The sequence below is a fragment of the Oryctolagus cuniculus genome, chromosome 1, assembly GCF_051225735.1.
Source record: "Oryctolagus cuniculus isolate XC-2025 breed Fujian yellow rabbit chromosome 1, ASM5122573v1, whole genome shotgun sequence".
NCBI lineage: Eukaryota > Metazoa > Chordata > Mammalia > Lagomorpha > Leporidae > Oryctolagus > Oryctolagus cuniculus.
This window is the reverse complement of record NC_142867.1, coordinates 7,678,444-7,698,568: the sequence shown is the minus strand read 5'-3', so window position 1 is coordinate 7,698,568 and position 20,125 is coordinate 7,678,444. Positions and strand designations below refer to the sequence as shown.

Below are 20,125 nucleotides of genomic sequence, written 5' to 3'. Positions count from 1 at the left end.
TGGTGAGGATGTGCGGAAAAAGGGACACTAACCCACTGTTGGTAGGAATGCAAACTGGTAAATCCACTATGGAAGTCAGTTTGGAGAGTCCTCAGAAACCTGAATATAACCCTGCCGTTCGACCCAGCCATCCCACTCCTTGGAATTTACACAAAGGAAATTAAATTGGCAAACAAAAAAGCTGTCTGCACCTTAATGTTTATTGCAGCTCAATTCACAATAGCTAAGACCTGCAATCAACCTAAATGCCCATCAACAGTAGACTGGATAAAGAAATTATGGGACATGTATTCTATAGAAACAATGAAATCTGGTCATTTGCAACAAAATGGAGGAATCTGGAAAACAAAGTGCTGAGTGCAATAAGCCAGTCCCAAAGGGACAAATATCATATGTTCTCCCTGATTGGTGACAACTAACCGAGTACCAAAAAGGAAACCTGTTAAAGTGAAATGGACACTATGAGAAACAAGACTTGATCAGCCCTTGTCCCGACTGTCAAGGAACAACTTAATACTTTATCCCTTTTAGTATTTTTTTTGTTCTACTTAATACTATTGGTTGAAGTCTGTAATTAATACACAATTATTCTTAGATGTTTAAATTTAACTGAAAAGTGATCTCTGTTAAATATAAGAGTGGGAATAAGAGAGGGAGGAGATGTACAATTTGGGACATGCTCAAGCTGACTTGCCCCAAATGGTAGAGTTAGAAACGTGCCAGGGGATTCCAATACAATCTCATCAAGATTGCATGTACCAACGCCATCTCACTAGTCCAAGTGATCAATTTCAGTTCACAATTGATCATAATAATAGGACTAAGAGTCAAAGGGATTACATAAACAAGACTAGTGTCTGTGAATACTAACTGATAGAATGAAAAAGGGAAAGAATGATCCAACATGGGAAATGGGATACACAGCAGACTCATAGAATGGCAGATGTCCTAAACAGCACTCTGGCCTCAGAATCAGCCCTTAAGGCATGCGGATCTGGCTGAAAAGCCCATGAGAGTATTTCAGGAATGGAAAGCCAAGACACTCTGGCAAAAAAAAAAATCTAAATGAAAGATCTCCGCGAGTGAGATCCCAGTGGAAAGAACGGGCCATCCAAGAAGGAGGTACCTTTCTCTGAAGGGAGGAGAGAACTTCCACTTTGACCATGGCCTTGTCCAAATAAGATTGGAATTGGCTAACTCAAAAGGCTCCATAGCCTTGGCAACTCATGACAAGAGCCTAGGGTGATTAGTGACACCATAAACAAGAGTGTCAATTTGTTAAGTCAACAACAGGAGTCACTGTGCACTTACTCCCCATGTAGGATCTCTGTCCTTAATGTGTTGTTCAATGTGAATTCATGCTATAACTAGTATTCAAACAGTATTTTACTTTAGCTTTCTGTGTGGGTGCAAACTGTTGAAATTTTTACTTAATATGTACTAAATTGATCTTCTGTATATAAAGAGAATTGAAAATGAATCTCGATGCGAATGGAATGGGAGAGGGACTGAGGGTTGGGAGGGTTGCGGGTGGGAGGGAAGTTATGGAGGGAAAAAGCCACTGTAATCCAAAAGCTGTACTTTGTAAATTTATATTTATTAAATAAAAGTTAAAAAATAAAATCCTAAATAAATAAATATTTCAAAATAGTTTACCTCTAAAAAATAATAATAACAATAATATAATGTGTTGTAGAGTTTTGCTTGCTAGTATTTTGTTGAGAATTTTCACATCTGTTTTCATGACTCTTGGCCTGTAATTTTCTTTTTGTTGTTGTATATTTTTCTGGTTTGTGTTTCAGGGTGACCCCTGGCCTCATGGAATGGGTTTGGTAGAATTGCTTCCACTTTACTTTTTTTTAACTTTTATTTAATAAATATAAATTTCCAAAGTACAACATTTGGACTATAGCTGCTTTTCCCCCAATAACCACCCTCCCACCTGCAACCATCCCATCTCCCACTCCCTCTCCCAGCCCATTCTGAAGAAGATTCATTTGCAACAAAATAGAGGAATCTGGCAAACATCATGCTGAGTGAAATAAGCCAGTCCCAAAGGGACAATATCATATGTTCTCCCTGAGCAGTGATTCATCAAGATTCATTTTTCAACTATCTTTATATACAGAAAATCACTTTAGTATATACTAAGTAAAGATTTCAACAGTTTGCACCCACAGAGAAACTCAAAGTATAAAGTACTGTTTGAGTACTAGTTATACTGTTAATTCACATTAAGGACAGAGATCCTACATGGGGAGTAAGTGCACAGTGACTCCTGTTGTTGATTTAACAATTGACACTCTTATTTATGACGTCAGTAATCTCCCTAGGCCAAGTTGCCAAGGCTATGGAAGCCTTTTGAGTTCGCTGATTTCGATCTTATTCTGACAGGGTCATAGTCAAAGTGGAAGTTCTCTCCTCCCTTCATAGAAAGGTACCTCCTATCAAATAAATACAAAATAAAGATAGTCAGTGTTGCTGGGTGCAAAGTATACTTCATTGGAAGAGTTTGCTCCCCCGTGGTACTCTGAATATATCAACCCACTGTCTCTTGACCTCAGAGTATCTGCTGAGAAGTCTGGTGCCAGACATATCGGGGTTTTTTTTTCTGTTTCTTATTTCTTTTTCTTTTTTCTCACTGCTTTCAGAATCCACTTCTTATCTTTTACCTTTCAGTGTCTGATTATAATATGTTGAGGAGTGGTGACGCTTGTGTATCAAAGCAGTTTAGTGATATTTGACCTTCTATACCTAGATACTTTTAACTTTCTCTAGCTGTGGAGATAATTTTTCTCCTATTATTTCTTTTTTCTTGACAATTTTTTTCTTTTATTTAATAAATATAAATTTTGAAAGTACAAAAGTTCTTTGATGGCCTGTTCTCACACCATGAGTTCTCCCACACACCCTCAGTTTTTTTTCCACAGTCCCGATTCAGAAACTCCGGACAGTCCTAGTCTCCTGTTATTACTCCCCACCAGAGTCAGGTTTCTCTGCTCAGCTGATTGCTGGGCACAGCCCCAAGCTGGCGCAGCTGTCCCGTATGCCCAAAATGGCGCCTGCTCTATCGGCTCGTACGCCTTTGTAAGGTGAGTGGAGAGAGAGAATCGTGTCCCTACCGTCCCTTTTATTTTTCCTCTCCTCCAGTTAGGCTGGTGTACTTCCCCCAGGGGGCTTCAAGCCTGGCTCCCTCTAGGCTCTTCCTGCTGCTTTTCTGCCAGTGCCTCAGGCTGATGCGGTCTCCTCTCACCTCATTTTCCAGCGCTGGTGCGGAGGCTCTCAGCCTCTCCTATTATTTCTTTAAATAGACTTTCTAGCCCTTTTCTTTTCAATTCCTTCTTAAACTCCAACGACCATTAGATTTTCTCTTTTGATGTTTTTTCAGATACCCAAAATGTTTTCTTCATGTCTCTTCACTCTATTTCCTTTCCCCTGTGTATTTTCAAATAACCTGTCTTTAAGTTCACTTATTCTTTCTTCCGCTTGATCAAATCTGTTTCGGGGGCTCTCATATTTTTTGCTAAATTTATTCACTGCTAATTTCAGTTCCACAGTTTCTGGGTTTTATTTTCATTATCTCAATCACTTTGTTTTATTCCTCTGAGAATTTTCGGAATTACTTTCCTGTGTTCTCATGGATTTTATTCAATTTCCTCCTAACAGTCATTTGAATTCTCACCTAGAAAGGCCTCATCTCTCCGTCTGAAGAGGACCGGTCACTGGTGTCTTGTTCCTTCCAGTTGGTGAGGTCGTATTTTCCTGCTTGCTCTTGATTCCTATGGACACGTGTCTGTGTCTTTGCTTCGAAGAACTTGGTGTCTGCTCCAGTCTTTGCTATCTTGCTTGGTTTGTGTCTTTCTCTTTTAAGTCACACCTGTCTGATGACCTCATGAGGACTGCCAGGTTCCCGTCACTCAGAGACAATGCCTCCTCTATGGCATTAGATGGCACCCTAAGTTCAGGTTTGCCAAGTATCTCACAATTTTTTTTTTCAATTTGGCAAGATGAAGGTGGGAAATCTGGTCTGGGATTTGCTCCTGGAGGAACAGAGTGGCAAATTTCCTACAGCATGAGTCCTTGCTCTGGGACCTTCCGGGACTCTGCTTCCCCTGGCTGGTTGTAGTCACCAGATCAGGCTTTCTCCAGCCCCACTCTGCTTTTGTTTTTAGCAGATTTCAAGACCTACAGCCCTACGACATCAGCCTTTGCTTGCAGAATTGTTTTACTGATTACCATGGCCTTGCACTGCTCTGCAATTCGTCTGCACAGCTTCTGTCCTAAGTCCTGGGGTATGCTGGGTGGTAATCTAGTCACGTGTGTTTGCAGCCTTGTGTTTGGTATTCTGTGGAGAAGAATGAAGTTCAGTTGCTTCTTGGCTTTTGGGTTATGTCACCTTCTGTGATTTCAACAGTTGGTGTTTTGAGGCTGACTTTCTTCACATATTTTGTAACATGTTTTATTTACTTGTTCCTTTTGCACTGCCAAATATTATATGGATAAACTACATTTTTAGATGTCATCATTTGTTTATGAAATTTGGGTCAATTCTACCTTTTTTCCTATTAAGGATAATATTACTATAAATGTTTGCACAGTTTTAGTGTGAAGTTTTCAAATTTCTTGTACACAAACCAAAGTATGAATATGGTTGATGAACAGTATGGAAACTTAACACTGAACATTTTGAGCTGCCACACTTCTTTTCATAGTGCCTGCTCCATTTTGTATTACAGCAGCAACATGTGAGGGTCCTAACATCCACAGCTGTGTCAATGCAAGAATCTCTATTTTGATTATAGACACCCTAGTATGTGTGAGGTGGTTTCTCACTGTGTATTCAAATACATTTCCCTAATGACTTGATAGTAATCATTTTTTCTTATGCACATTGACCGTTTGTATATAATATTTAGGAGAAAAGTGCATTGAAATGTCTTGCCCATTGTTTACATAATTTTTATTTTTTTAAGAAGTTGTAAGTATTCTTTAAATGTTCTTGACAACATTGTAAATATTTAGCTCTGTTCCTTGGGTCTTCCCTCTTTTTTGGCCACTTTATCAAGATATTACATACATATAAAAACTATAGATATTTATTGTATACAACTTCATGTATTGCAAGATAAGCTCACACTCAAAACTGTCACCATGATTAATGCCACAAACATACAACCTCTCCCAAAAGTTTCCTCCTGCCTTCTTTGTATATTTTTGTGTGTGTGTGATTTGAGAACATTTTTTAAATAGCCACTTTTCTTGGCAAAATTGTAAGTATTCAATGCAGAATCACTCACTGAGGGAATTGCGCTGTAGAGTGGATCTCTGGGACCTCTTTGTCTTACACAGCTAAAAAGTTTTACCTTTGACCAATACCTCTCTGCTTCCAACTCCCTCGGTCCCTGGCAACCTCCCCACTAGTCTCTGATTCTATGAATATGACCACATTAGATTTCTAATGCAAATAGGAATGTGTAGCCCTTACCTTCCTGTGTTTAGCTTATTTCATTTAGCATAATATCCTCTAGGGTCACACCTTCTATGAAATATTCTGAAGCATTGCCTTTTAATTTTTTTAAAACCCCAATTTGTTTTTCCACTGATGGTTGTGATTTTGATATCTATCCAAGAATCTGTTGCCCAACCTAAAGGTCAAGAAGATTTAGTACAATGTTTTCTTCTACAAACTTTAGTATTTTACCATTACATTTAGGTCTTTGATTCTTTTTTAATTAATATTTTTGTACAGGAATATTTTTTCAAAACATGAGACCTGCTGTGTCATCCTTGAGTCTTTTTAAAATTTTTGTTAATTTTATTTTACTTGGAAAAGAGAGAGAAAGAATGACAAACATAAAGAAACACAGACAGAAAGACAAAGACAGATATTCTACCTACTGGTTCATTCTCCAAATGCCTGCAACAGCTAGGGCAAGTCCAGATCAAAGCCTGAAGCCCAGAATTCAATCTGGGTCTCCCACATGGCCATACTTGAGCCATCACCTGCTGTTTCCCAGGCTGCATTCTAGCAGGAAACTGGAATCTGAAGCAGAGCTGGACTCCAACCCAGGCACTCTGATATGGAATGTGTGCATACCAAGTGGATTCTTAATCACTATACCAAATACCCACTCCACTAAAATAAATACATTTTTAAAATAAATAAATGAAGAAGACTATAACTACATGAAAAAATTGTGCTTAGTATTAGATAGTATTGAAATTGATTCCTTTACATGTAGATATCCCATTATTTAATGAAAAAAAAAATTCTTTGCCACATTGAGAAGTTCTGTCAGGTATCGTGATGCCTCCAGCTTGAGCTTTCTTGTTCAGGATTGCTTTGGCTATTCTGGGTCTTTTGTGATTCCATATGAATTTTAGAATTGCTTTTTCTTTTTTTTAAGATTTATTTTGTGTATTTGAAAGACAGAGTTACAGAGAGAGGTAGGGACAGAGAGATCTTCCATCCACTGGTTCACTCCCCAGATGGCCACGACAGCCAGAGCTATGCCAATACGAAGCCAGGAGCCAGAAGGCTACTCCAGGTCTCCCACACGGGCACAGGGGCCCAAGGACTTGGGCCATCTTCTACTGCCTTCCCAGGCCACAGCAGACAGCTGGATCAGAAGAGGAGCAGCCGGGACTAGAACTGGCACCCATATGGGATGCCAGCACTTCAGGCCAGGGCGTTAGCCCTCTTCACCACAGCAACAGCCCCAGAAATGTTTTTTCTAGTTCTGTAAAGTGTGTCATCGGTATGTTAATAGGGATTGCTGTATATTGCTTCAGGTATTATACACATTTTAATGATATTGACTCCTCTTATCCATGAGCAAGTAATATCTTTCCTTCATTGCGTCCTTGATGATTTCTTTCAACAATGTTTGATAATTTTCATTGTAATGATCTTACACTTCTTTCATTAAACTTATTCCTAAATATTTTTTTTGGTAGCTACTGTGAATGGGATTTAGTTCTTGATTTCCATTTCATCATTAACATTTTGTTTTGTTTTTGGTTTTTGTTTTTGACAGGCAGAGTTAGACAGTGAGAGAGAAAGAGAGACAGAGAGAAAGGTCTTCCTTTTCTGTTGGTTCACCCCTCAAATGACTGCTATGGCCGGCGCACTGCGCCGATCCAAAGCCAGGAGCCAGGTGCTTCCTCCTGGTCTCCCATGGGGGTGCAGGGCCCAAGTACTTGGGCATCCTCCACTGCCTTTCCGGGCCACAGCAGAGAGCTGGACTGGAAGAGGAGCAACCAGGACAGAATCTGGCGCCCCATCCGGGACTAGAACCCAGGATGCCAGCGCCACAGGCGGAGGATTAGCCTAGTGAGCCGCGGTGCTGGCCTGTATGTTTATTTTGTAATCTGCAATTTTACTGAATTGGTTTATCAATGCAAACAGCTTTTTGGTGGAGTGTTAAGGTTTTTTCATATGCAACATGATGCCATCTACAAACATGGATAATTTGACTTCCTCTTTTCCACTTTTGATATTTCTTTCTCCTCCATAATTGCTATTGCTAAAATTTCCCATACTATATTGAATAAGACTGGCAAAAGTGGACCTCTCTGTCTTATTTTAGATCTGAGGGGAAATGCTTTCAGCTTTTCTCCACTCAGTGTGATATTGGCTGTTGGTTTGTCATACACGGCCTTTATAACTTTGAGAAATGTTCTTCCTATACTTACCATCAAAGGTTATTGAATCTTATCAAATGCTTTCTCTGCATCTATTGAGATGAACATACAGTTTTTGTTCTTCATTCTATTGATATGATTTATGATGTTTATTGATTTGTGCATCCTTGTGCATTTGAACCATCCTTGAATTTCTGGGATAAATTCCACTTGGTCATGATGTATGATCTTTTTGATGTGGTTTTGCATTTGATTTGCCAGTATTTTGTTGAGAATTTCTGCATCTATGTGCACTATTCCACTAACTGGTTTTGTATATCAACCTCTAATAGTCTGCTTCTTTTCCTTTTGGTAATCTTAGATACTTAAAGACAACAAAGGTTGTATTGTTTTTGTGTCAATTACTAACTCCACATAAAAGCAATACTTAAGTATTTGGGGGTTATGTTTTACATGATATTTTTAGAGATAACAATGCATAACTTTACTTCACATATTCAAGAACTATTATTTTCTCAATATACAGTATTGATGTTGACCATTTCTAAAAAGTTAGCTTCTACATACTATTGTATTAATTTTTTGGTCAGAAACTTAGAATAAGGTACAGCATATATTTTGATGTCAGAAAACAGCTGTTTTGTTCAATATAAGATGAAAATTGCCATATCTTCTCTTTGTATAATGTAACACAATAACTTAAAGTTATCACAGCTTCAATTTTAATGTGCTAGCTCATCATCATATTTGTGGAATGTAGTCTAGCATAACTAATAGAGAAGACCAGTTTTTTGCTCTGGAAGTTGTCAATACCACCCTCACAGCATGTAAGAACAAACTGAAAAGCAGCATCTAGCAAAGAAAATGAAGCCCATGAGAACTGGTCTATTTTCCATTGCTATAACGAAGCACTTTATGCTGGATACTTTAAAAGAGGATTATTTAGGTCACTGTTTTGGATGTGGTAAGTCCAAGATCAGGTGGCCCCATCAATTCAAACTCTTGTGAGGGCCTCCTTGGCTGCACCACATTATGGGAGGAAGACACATGAAAGAGAAAAATCAACATGAAGAACCAGGAAGCTGAAGAGTGGAAGGGGCCAATCTTGCTCTTTTAAAACAACCCATTTTCATGGGTACAAATTCACTCTGCCAGGTTGGCATTACCATCCAAGGACAGCCTTCGCTATGACCTGGTTATGTTGCACAAAGCCACACCTCTCAAAGGTTATACACCACATTTGGAACCAAGTTTCCAACGTGTGAACTTTGGGAGACAAACACCTACAAACTATGACATGTGAAGAGACCATCAACTGCAGAAAAACGTAGCCAACCCAACACAGAAGCCCAGGTGCAGACTACTAGAGCCACTACTAGAGTCAAAACTGATAGAACCAATTAAACTGTAATTGAATAATTACCAGGTACTCATTGTGGACTATCCTAAGGGTTAAAAGTTCTGGAGAAGGTAAAATTTTTAGGAGTGGACCCCACACATTCTTGGAACCCTACCATGTCCTTGCTGTGAAGATCAGAGAAAAATACCCTCTAGTTTGGCAGGATTACAAGCAAAGCAGTCACTGCAGAGTATTCCCAGGGCCAGAACATCTAATCTTGGTCCTAATCTCTGTAAGGAAGATCAGCTGTCTGGAGAAAACCATAGTACCAAAGACTTATCTGACCTGGGGGAAGGAAATTTGCCCTTTCTAACCCCTTCTAGACTTTCTATCTAACATAAAGGGAGATAAACTCTTCTAAAGATCACATGCCAGGGAATCTGGCCCATTAAAAAGAAAAAACTTAGAAAACACAAATATATAATAATAAAATGGGAGACATTCCATACCCCACCACCACATGAAAGCACTAGTAACAGTAGATTACCACACAGAGAGCTGCAAGACAAGACTCTATTTAATGAGGAATTTCTGTGGATAGCTAAAGACACAAGAGAGGAAAAAGGCAAGTACAAAGAAGAAATTGTATCCTCCTCTGACAACAGCTGCAGAAAATATTAAAAACAGCTTGTCTCCTGGCTAGAGAAACATTAAACCTCACACTAAATTATTTATTGCAGTTCTGATTACCCAATAAGTCATATTAGGATATAACAGGAAGCTGCAGGTCATGCTAAAAGAGAAAAAAAAACATAATCTGAAGAATCAAGGGGAGCATCGGAAATAGATTCAGATAGAGCAGTCATCAGAATTTAAAATAACTGATAATGTGCTACAGATTCTAATGGGAATAGAAGACAACAGAGGAGAATAATTGCATAATGTAACAGAGAGATAGGAATTTGTATTAGTCAGCTTTTCATTACCTTATCTAAAAACACATGATAGGAGCTATGTGAGGGGGAGGACAAAAAAAATGTTCATTTCAGCTTACCGTTTTGGAAATTTGGAAATTTGCAGTCTAAGATAATGTGGCCACTGGCTAATCCTCTGCCTTGTGGCGCCGGCACACCAGGTTCTAGTCCTGGTCGGGGCACTGGATTCTGTCCCAGTTGCCCCTCTTTCAGGCCAGCTCTATGCTGTGTCCCGGGAAGGCAGTGGAGGATGGCCCAAGTGCTTGGGCCCTGCACCCCATGGGAGACCAGGAGAAGCACCTGGCTCCTGCCTTCGGATCAGCGCGGTGTGCCGGCCACAGCACGCTGACCGTGGCAGCCATTGGAGGGTGAACCAACGGCAAAGGAAGACCTTTCTCTCTGTCTCTCTCTCTCTCTCACTGTCCACTCTGCCTGTCAAAAAAAAAAAGATAATGTGGCCCCTTCAGCCTAGTGTCTGATGCGGGCAGTGGATGGCAGGACATGTGCAAAGGAAGGATCACAGGCTAGGCAGCAAACACAGAGAGAAGCGAAGGCAAACTTGGCTTAAATAACAATCCTCTTGTGAGAACTGCATTCTGAGGCCACACCCCAATGACCAAAAGCTCTCGACATCATGATTAAGGTCTCTACTCATAACCAGTTAACCATTAACATGCATCCATTAACCACTAACATAAAACTTGGGGATCAATCCCACAATAAATGATCCTTAGAGGATACACCACACCCAAAGTGTTATCCAAGCCATCACAAAACTCTAAAAAGAATCAAAAGCCAAAACTAGAAATCAAAGTATCTATAAGGGAAGTGTACAATAAGTGTAAAAATTATAAAAGTTTTTCCATTAGACTCATCCTAAATATATAATAAAAGTAATCAACTATGTAGTAAGTACTAAACCAAAGTAATCCACTCATTCCTATTTGGGATAAGAAGGTCAGAGAAGTGAAAAGTTAGTGAGCATACAGAGAGAGTCTAAGGAGGAATGTATAATTGAGAATTTAGTCGATCCAAAAGGAAAACATGCAATACATTCAATCATACATTCTTCCATTCAAGGTGTATTTAGCGAGTGCCTACCTGTGGGAGATTGTGCTTTTCCTTGGATATATGGCAGTGCCCACAGAGTTTCAAATCCCTGCTTGTATGGGGTTTCACTCTGTTTCTTAGAAATTCTAAAACATGACTGAATGGAAATGTGGTGGGGGGATGTTTTCCTTTTATTTCTCCACCCCAGGTATTGAAAACAATCTTTGCTGTGTGTCATTAAGTAGATATTTCTCCATGTTATACATATACATAAAATATTTATTGAAAAATTGTGGAGTGCCACAAATCCTAATGAATCATGAATAACAAAATGAATTGGGAACACAACCTTCATGATGTTTCCACATTATTAGGAAATAGAACAAAGATTACAAGATGGATGAATAGAGAAAAGATATACTGCTTTTGACCAGGGGAAAATAGCAAAAGAAAACCAGAGGAAGTGCATTCCCAAGGGGAGAGCTGGAGAGAACTCTGCAGTGGAAATTCTACAGAAGGAAGAGCAATGCCGTGGAGCAGTGTGGAAGGTGTGGATGCGCAGCAACAAGCAGGTACGCCACACACAACCCCTGCAGCCTGGAGCTGGAGGAGATGCCAGCTTTGTAGAGTGGGCGAGAGAGAGCAGACTGCAGCAGTCCGTGCCGCTGGTGATATTCCCTGAGGGAGAGCCCTGCTGACCACACTGTCTGAGTCCAGACTGCAGCCCTAGTGGGCAGTAGCATAACTACTTAATCCAGCATAAGAAAGCCATGTCTCTTTCTCCCCATCTCCCCACAAGGGCACCCAGCAACTAGCATGGAGAAGGGGCCGTTTTGACGCCAATAGAAGCTACATAGCTCTTGTGCATACAGGATTTCATAAGAGGGAAAAATCCGCATTGCCCCACTGACTTTGAGTCTGGTTGAGGGAGTTGACAGGGGTCTTGGCGTCCATGTAGGATGATGAGGTGCCCCCATCCTCTCAATGTATCATAGGCTCTGGGGCTCAAACTGACAAGGAAGAGCACCACAGGCAGCCGGGTCTGGGACCATCTTTGTTCTCTCCATGGACAGAACCAGTTTATGGGGCAGAGCAGATCCTCCACACTCCATGACGATGGGAGCCTTATGCACTGTGGCTGTGGGAATTCTGTGACTCCACAATAAGCCACAGGGTGTAGTTTGGTCTCTGGGCAATCACAGTGTCTACCATCAGAAGCTCAGAGCTCCCTGATGGCCTGGGGTAGGTCACTGCTCACATGGAGAACACAGATCCTTTGTGCAGTTCATGTGCCATATGGATGGGGGTTGTACCCAGAGTGGGCTAACTCTGGTCATTGATCACATGGAAGAAAGGATAAGAGGTTGTGATTACACCAATAGGCATAATCATACCCTTTCCCCTGCTGACAATAGAGGCAATCCCACGCCCACCTTGGGTGTTACCCTGGATTCTCACCCCTCCATGGAGCACTGATCAGAGCTCCCTGGCCACACCCAGAAGATAATTTTGGTATTCACTGAAAGAACAGACACTCCACTAAGCCAAAGGGGCATTGTTCAAGGATAAAGTCCATCAGAGGAGAAAACCAACAGGTATATCCACAAATGCCTAAAAGTAAATACAGAAATTCAAGAAACAAGAATAACAAACAATGTGATTCCCCAAAAGGAAAACAACAAACTTCAATATTATAATGTGAAGACAAAGAGATGATGGAATGCCTGAAAAAAAATTCAGAAGAACGATGACAGGATTATTCAGAAGTAATGAGGAGCAAATGCAAGAGTTAAAGAAATCCATATATGACATGGATGAAAAGTTTTTGCATGAGATTAGTATTTTGAAGAGAAATCAAAATGAAACATTAGAAATGAAGAATGCAATATATCAAATAAAAAATACAGTGGAAAACCTTAACAATAGATTTGTTGAGGCAGAAGAAGGAATGGCTGCTCTACTTCCAATCAAGCTCTCTGCTATGGCCTAGGAAAGCAATAGAAGATGGCCCAAGTCCTTGCACCCACATGGGAGACCTGGAGGAAGCTCCTGGCTCCTGGCTTTGGATCAGCTCAGCTCTGGCCATTGTGGTCATTTGGAGAGTAAATAAATAAAATAAATCTTTTTTTAAAATCTAACTAAAGTTAATAACTAACATGGTCCTTAAAAAAGATATTAAGATTAGAAAATTCTAAAAGAAATTAAAATTAAAAAAGGAAGACAAATCTTTGGAAATATGTCAATCATACCCCCCCCCCCAAAAAAAGAAGAAAAGTTAAAAAACAAGTTTCAAGATACTATCAAATGGCCTAACATACAGGTGTTAGGAGTTCCTGAAGGTGTGAAAAGAGAATGAGTTAGAAGGCCTATTCAATGAAATTATTACAGGAAAATTTCCCTAACTTGAAGAAAGAAAGGGGCATCCAAGTACAGGAAGCACATAGAACCCCTTATAGACAAGACCAGAAAAAAATCTTCACCATGACACATTGTAATCAAACTCTCCACAGTAAATAAAAAAGAAAAGATTCTAAAATGTGCACAAGAGAAACATCAGATTACTTTCAGAGGATCTCCAATTAGACTCACAGTAGACTTCTCATCAGAAACCCTACAGGCTAGGAGAGAATGGAGACACATAATTCAAGCCCTAAAAGAAAGAAACTGTCAACCCAGAATACTGAATCCAGTAAATTTCTAATTTATGAATGAAGGGAAAAATTAAGACTTTCTATAACAAACAGAAATTAAAAGAATCTGTCATCATTCATCTAGCCTTACAAATGATGCTTAAGGATATGCTACACACAGAAACACAGACAGACAGTGATCAATATAAAAGAATGTGCAGGCAGAAAATCTCCTAGTAAAAGTACAAAGGGAATCCAATGCAAAAAATAGAAATATTTACGGGAAAATGGCAAGGTCAAGTCATTCTTTATCAATAATAATCTTGAATGTGAGTGGCCTAGCTTCTCCAAATAAAAGAGACAAGCTGGCTGAAAGGATTAAAAAACAAGGCCCAAGGCCGGCACCGCAGCTCACTAGGCTAATCCTCCGCCTTGCAGCACCGGCACACCGGGTTCTAGTCCCGGTCAGGGAGCCGGATTCTGTCCCAGTTGCCCCTCTTCCAGGCCAGCTCTCTGCTGTGGCCAGGGAGTGCAGTGGAGGATGGCCCAAGTGCTTGGGCCCTGCACCCCATGGGAGACCAGGATAAGTATCTGCTCCTGCCATCGGATCAGCACGGTGCGCCGGCCGCAGTGGCCATTGGAGGGTGAACCAATGGCAAAGGAAGACCTTTCTCTCTGTCTCTCTCTCTCTCTCTCTGTCCACTCTGCCTGTCAAAAATAAAATAATAATAATAATAATAATAATTTAAAAAAAAAACAAGGCCCTTCTGTTTGCTGTCTACAAGACAGCACCTCACCAGTAAAGAGACACATAGACTGAAAGTGAGAGGGTGGGAAAAGATATTCCATGCTAATGCACAGCAAAAACAAGCAGGGTAGCCATTCTGATGTCAGACAAAATAGACTTTAACACAAAAACAATGAAAAGAGACAAAGAAAGGCATTGGGTAATGGTTAATGAATCTATTCAACAGGAAGATGTGACTGTTTTAAATATATATGCACCCAATGCCATGGTGCCTGGCTATTTAAAACAAATATTAACAGATCTAAGGGGAGACACAGACTCCAATACAATAGCAATGGTGAACTTCAACACCACAGTTTCATCAATAGACAGATCAACTAGACAGAAAATCAACAGAGAAACAACAGAGTTAATCTACACTATGAACCAAATGGACCTAACTGATATCAACAAGATAATTTCATTCTACATCTGCAGAATACACATTCTTTTCATCAGTGCATGGAACATTCTCTAGAGTAGACCATATGCTAGGCCATAAAGCTAAACTCAACAAATTTTTAAAAAGTTGAATTCATACCATTTATCTTTTCTGACCACAATGGAATGAAGCTGGAAAATAACAAATTAATACTCTCCATAAAATATACAAATACATGGAGACTGAACAACATGCTCCAAATGAAGAGTGGGTCAAAAGGAAGTCAAAATGGAAGTCAAAACATGGGGTGGTGCCATGGCACAGTGGGTTAATCCTCCACCTGTGGCACCAGCATCTCACACAGGTGCCGGTTCTGGTCCCAGCTGCTCCTCTTGCAATCCAGCTCTCTGCTGTGGCCTGAGAGAGTGGTAGAGGATGACCCAAGTCCTTGGGTCCCTGCACGCACATGGGAGACCCAGAGGAGGCTCCTGGCTCCTGGCTTCGGATCAGCGCAGGTCTGACCATTGAGGCCACTTGGGAAGTAAACCAGCAGAGGGAGGACCTTTCTCTCTCTCTCTCTCTCACTGTCTGTAATTCTACCTCTCAAATAAATTAATAAAATCTAAAAAAAATCAAAACATTCATGGAAACAAATTAAGATGACAATACAAAATATCAAAACTTATGAGATACAGCAAAAGCAGTGTTAAGAGGGCAGTTTATAGCAACTACTGCCTACATCAAGAAATTTGAAAGATACAAAATAAGTGAGCTATTAATGATCTCAGGAACCTAGAAAAACAACAACAAACCAAACCCAAAATTAATAGGAGGAAAGAAATTATCAAAATTAGAGAAGAGAGCTGGCACTGTGTTATAGCGGGTAAAGCCACTACCTGCAGTGCTGGCATCCCGTATGGGTGCCACTTCAAGTCACAGCTGCTCCACTTCCAATCCAGCTATCTGCTATGGCCTGGGAAAGCAGAAGAAGGTGGCCCAAGTCCTTGGGCCCCTGCACCCACATGGGAGACCTGGAAGAAGCTCCTGGCTCCTGGCTTCGGATCAGCTCAGCTCTGGCTGATGCAGCCATTTGGGGAGTAAATGAGCAGATGGAAGACTTTCTCTCTCTCTTTCTCTCTCACTGCCTCTCTATGACTCTGCCTTTCAAATAAATAAATAAATATTTTTTAAAAAATGGAGAAGAAATACACAAAAATTAAACCAAAATAGCAATACCAAATATCAGTGAAATGAACAGCTGGTTTTAAAAAAATAAATAAACACAACTGATACACCACTGACCAAACTAACAAAAAAAAAAAACCAGAGGGAAAAGACCCAAAACAATAAAATCAGAAATTAAAAAGGAGATGTAATAACAGATACCAGAAAAGTAAAAAGAATCATCGGGAATTATAACAAACAGGAATATGCCAACAAATTGGAAAATCCAGAAGAAATGGACAGATTCCTGGACAAATTCCATCTACCAAAATAGAAAATCTAAACAGACTAATAACCAAGAAGAGGAGACTGAATCAGTAATAAAGACCTTCCCAAGAAAAACAAGCCCTGGGCCAGATGGCTTTTATCAACTTTTTCTTTTTAAAGAAAAACTAATTCCAATCCTTCTCAAGCTATTCCAATCAAAAAGGAAGGAATCCTTCTAAATTCTTTCCATGGAGCCAGCATCACCTTAATTCCCAAGCCAGAAAAAGATGCAAGAAAGAGAACTATAGACCAATATCCCTGATGAACATAGATGCAAAAATCCTCAACAAATACTAGCTAATTGAATTCAACAATACATCAGAAAGATTATTCAATTGGACCAAGTGGGATTTATCCTTGGTATTCAGAGTTGGTTCAATATACAAAAATCAATAATGTGATACATCACAATAAATTGAAAAATAAAAAGCAAATTATTATCTCAATAGATACAGACAAAGTATTTGATAAGTACAACTTCCTTTCATGATAAAAACCTTAAGCAAATTTGAGATAGAAGAAACCTTCCTCAAAGCAATCAAGGCAATTTATGACAAACCCACAGCCAGCATCATACCTCATGGGGAAAAATTGGAAGCATTTTTACTAAGATCTGAAATCAGACAAATCTGCCTACTTTCACCATTCCTATTCAACATAGTCCCAGAGGTTTTAGCCAGCACCATTAGGCAAAAAAAAAAAAAAAAAGAAATGAAAGATACAAATTGAAAAGGAGGAAGTCAAACTATCCTTGTTTGTATATGAGAACACTGGAGAAATCCTGTAAGACATTGGCACAGGCAAAGAGTTCTTGGAAAAGACCCCAGAGGCACAGGCAGTTAAAAATTGACAAATTGGATTACAGAAAATTGAGAAGCTTCTGCACTGCAAAAGAAACAATCAGTAAAGTGAAGAGGCAACTGACAGAATGGGAGAAATTACCTGCAACTACGCAACTGATAAAGGATTAATAACCAGAATATATAAGGATATCAAGAAATGCAACAACAACAAAATAAACAATCCAGTTAAGAAATGGGCAAAGGACTTCAACAAACATTTTTCAAAAGAGGGAAAACTGTGGACACAGAGGAAAAGCAAAAACATACACAACAATATGGAAACACAGCAAAACGACAACACGCAGGGCAAAGATCAAAGCCCAGGAGAAAACAATCCTACTAACCTTGACCATGGACCACTGGCCTCCAAAACTGAAAGAAAACACATTTGTGCTGTTTATCACCCCTCAGTATGTGATATTTGTTATGCAAGACCTAACATCTTCTGTGTAAAAATCCTGAAGAAACCACTAAAATGTATTAAAACGAATGAATGTATTAATCAACATTTCAGGATTCCAGATAACTTACAAAAATTCATTGTTTAATATATACTAGTAATAGACAAGTGGGAAAAAAAACATGGAATAAACAAAAACATTTTCAACAGCACCAGAAAGAATAAAAAATTTAGGAAACATTTGCTAAAAGGGATGCCAGAATTTCATGCTGAAGACCATGGGGCCAGCACTTTGGCACAGTTGGAGAAAATGCTGTCTGCAGTGCCGGCATCCCATATGGATGCCAGTTCAAGTCTCGGCTGCTCCACTTCCAATCCAGATCCCTGCTAATGGCCAAAGCAGTAGAAGATTTCCCAAGTGCTTGGGCCCCTGCACCCACATGGGAGATCCAGAGGAAGTTCCTGGCTCCTGACTTCAGACCCACTCAGCTGTAGCTGTTGTGGCCATTTGGGGAGTGAATCAGCAGATGGAAGATCTCTTTCTCTCTCTGTAACTTTGCCTCTCAAATAAATAAATAAATCTTTATTTTAAAAAAAAAGCCACAAAGCACTGTTGAAAAAATCATCAATCTCTAATTAGTTGAAGAACTATCTCATGATCTTCTTTCAGAAGGTTTAATATTGTTAAGATAGCAACATTCATTATTTTCTTAAGGTTCAATACAATCTCTCTCAAAGCCCTTGTGGATATTTCTACAGAAATTTATAAGCTACATTCAGAATTAATATAGAAATTCAAAGATAAAACATAAACAAGCTTGAAAAAGAATATAATATAGGGTGGACTCATACTAACCAATCTTAAATTTCCAGCAAAGTTACAGTAATCAAGACTGTGGTTCTGTTGTAAGGATAGACATAAGAAAAGACACAGAATTAAGTTTCAAGAATTAACATTTACACATGTGGTGTTACATAACAGCATAATAGAATTTAGAGTAAGTTTATCTTGGAGCCAGTGCTGTGGTATAGCAGGTTACACCTCTGCCTGTGGCGCCAGCAACATACATTCATGTCCCAGCTGCTCCTCTTCCAATCCTGCTATGGCCTGGAAAAGCAGCGAAAGGCGGCCAAAGTGCATGGACTCCTGAGCTCATGTGGGAGACCTGGAAGAAGCTCCTGGCTCCTGGCTTCAAATCAGCCTAGCTCCTGGCTGTTGAAGCCATTTGGGGAGTGAACCAACATATGGAAGATCTCTCTCTCTCTCTCTCTCTCTCTCTCTCTGTCTCTGTGTGTGTGTGTGTGTGTGTGTCTCCCTCTCTCTGTCTGTAACTCTGCTTCTCAAATAAATAAATAAATCTTTAAAAAAAAAAAAAAGAAAAACCGTTTATCTTTGACAAAAGACCAAGGAAACTCATTGGTAGAAAGAAAAGTCTTTTCAAAGAACAATTTAGATCTGTATATTACACCATAAACCAAAATGAGCCATACACCTAAATGCAAAACTTCATAGTCCAAAATTTCACAATTTGCTTTCCATAAAATACCCAAAGCAGGCAAATCCACAGAGACAGAAAGTGGAAGTGAGGTTTCCAAGGACTAGGTGTGGGGTAGGAAGTGGAAATCACTGCTGATGGATGTGGAATTCTTCTGCAGTGACGAAAATGCTCCGTGGGGAGATCACGATGCTGGTTGCACAACCCTGTGAATGACCAAAACTCACCAATTAGTACATTTCCAGGGGGTAACTTATGTGATACACAAGTTATCAAAAATGCTGACAAAATGAAATTCTGACAGAAGTTTTGGCGCTAATCAAGGTGACCTATTCTCCCAGATTTCCTCTCCAATTCTCTCATAACACACTGTGCACCTGCCATAGATATTTTTCCAAATATCAGAGTGTGGTTAATAATGTACCTTTCCCTTGTACAGCTGTGGCTCTAGAATTAGCCAAGAAAAAGTCTCACAAGTGCTGTTTGAATGAACCAGTAGACCAGAGTCCAGGATATCAACACCCCATCACTCTGCACCCAGCCCCTCTCTCTGAGCCACTCTTTTTCAGGGTGAGTTAGTGTGAGCAGATGGAAGGATTGCATCATGCTCCATTTGCACTGATGTAACTCGGGACTGTGTTCATTAATTATCCTTTTCAAAGTCAGGACTAAACAAACAAATCACTTCCTACAAGGAAAAAAAATTTTTTTAAGCCACATCTCACAGATGACGGCTTCTGGAAGGGCCTGCACGCTGCGCAGTGGCTGTATTCCAGTTTATTTACAAAGAATGCACAGATCAATGTCCAGTGACCTTGGGGCATTGCTGAGGACAGGATGTTAACAAAGTAGATTTTTAACAGACTTAATTGCAGGCAGTATCTCAGAAAAACGATTTCTCTCCGTGGCTTTAAGGAAGAGAGCTGCCTACCTGATCTGAAATTACGAAGATATCGCAGTTCGTGGCCCAGCTGCAGAGGGGAAAGTGTCAAGGTCAACACCCCGCGTGTGACTCGGTGAGCGGAAGCATTTTCTCTCTCCCTCTGAACTTACCTAGCTACGTCCGCTGGATTGCGAATGATCACTCAGC

General features: G+C 39.9%; 1 long non-coding RNA gene across 1 annotated transcript; it reads right to left on the bottom strand.

Moving 5' to 3' along the window:
• Nucleotides 1–18,956: 18,956 nt before the first annotated feature.
• LOC138848653 (uncharacterized) lies at nt 18,957–20,095 on the bottom strand. The gene is made up of 2 exons (XR_016229173.1): nt 19,967–20,095; nt 18,957–19,241 (listed from the first exon to the last, which is right to left on the bottom strand). It is a non-coding gene; the product is annotated as an uncharacterized LOC138848653 (long non-coding RNA).
• Between the last annotated feature and the right edge of the window lie 30 nt (nt 20,096–20,125).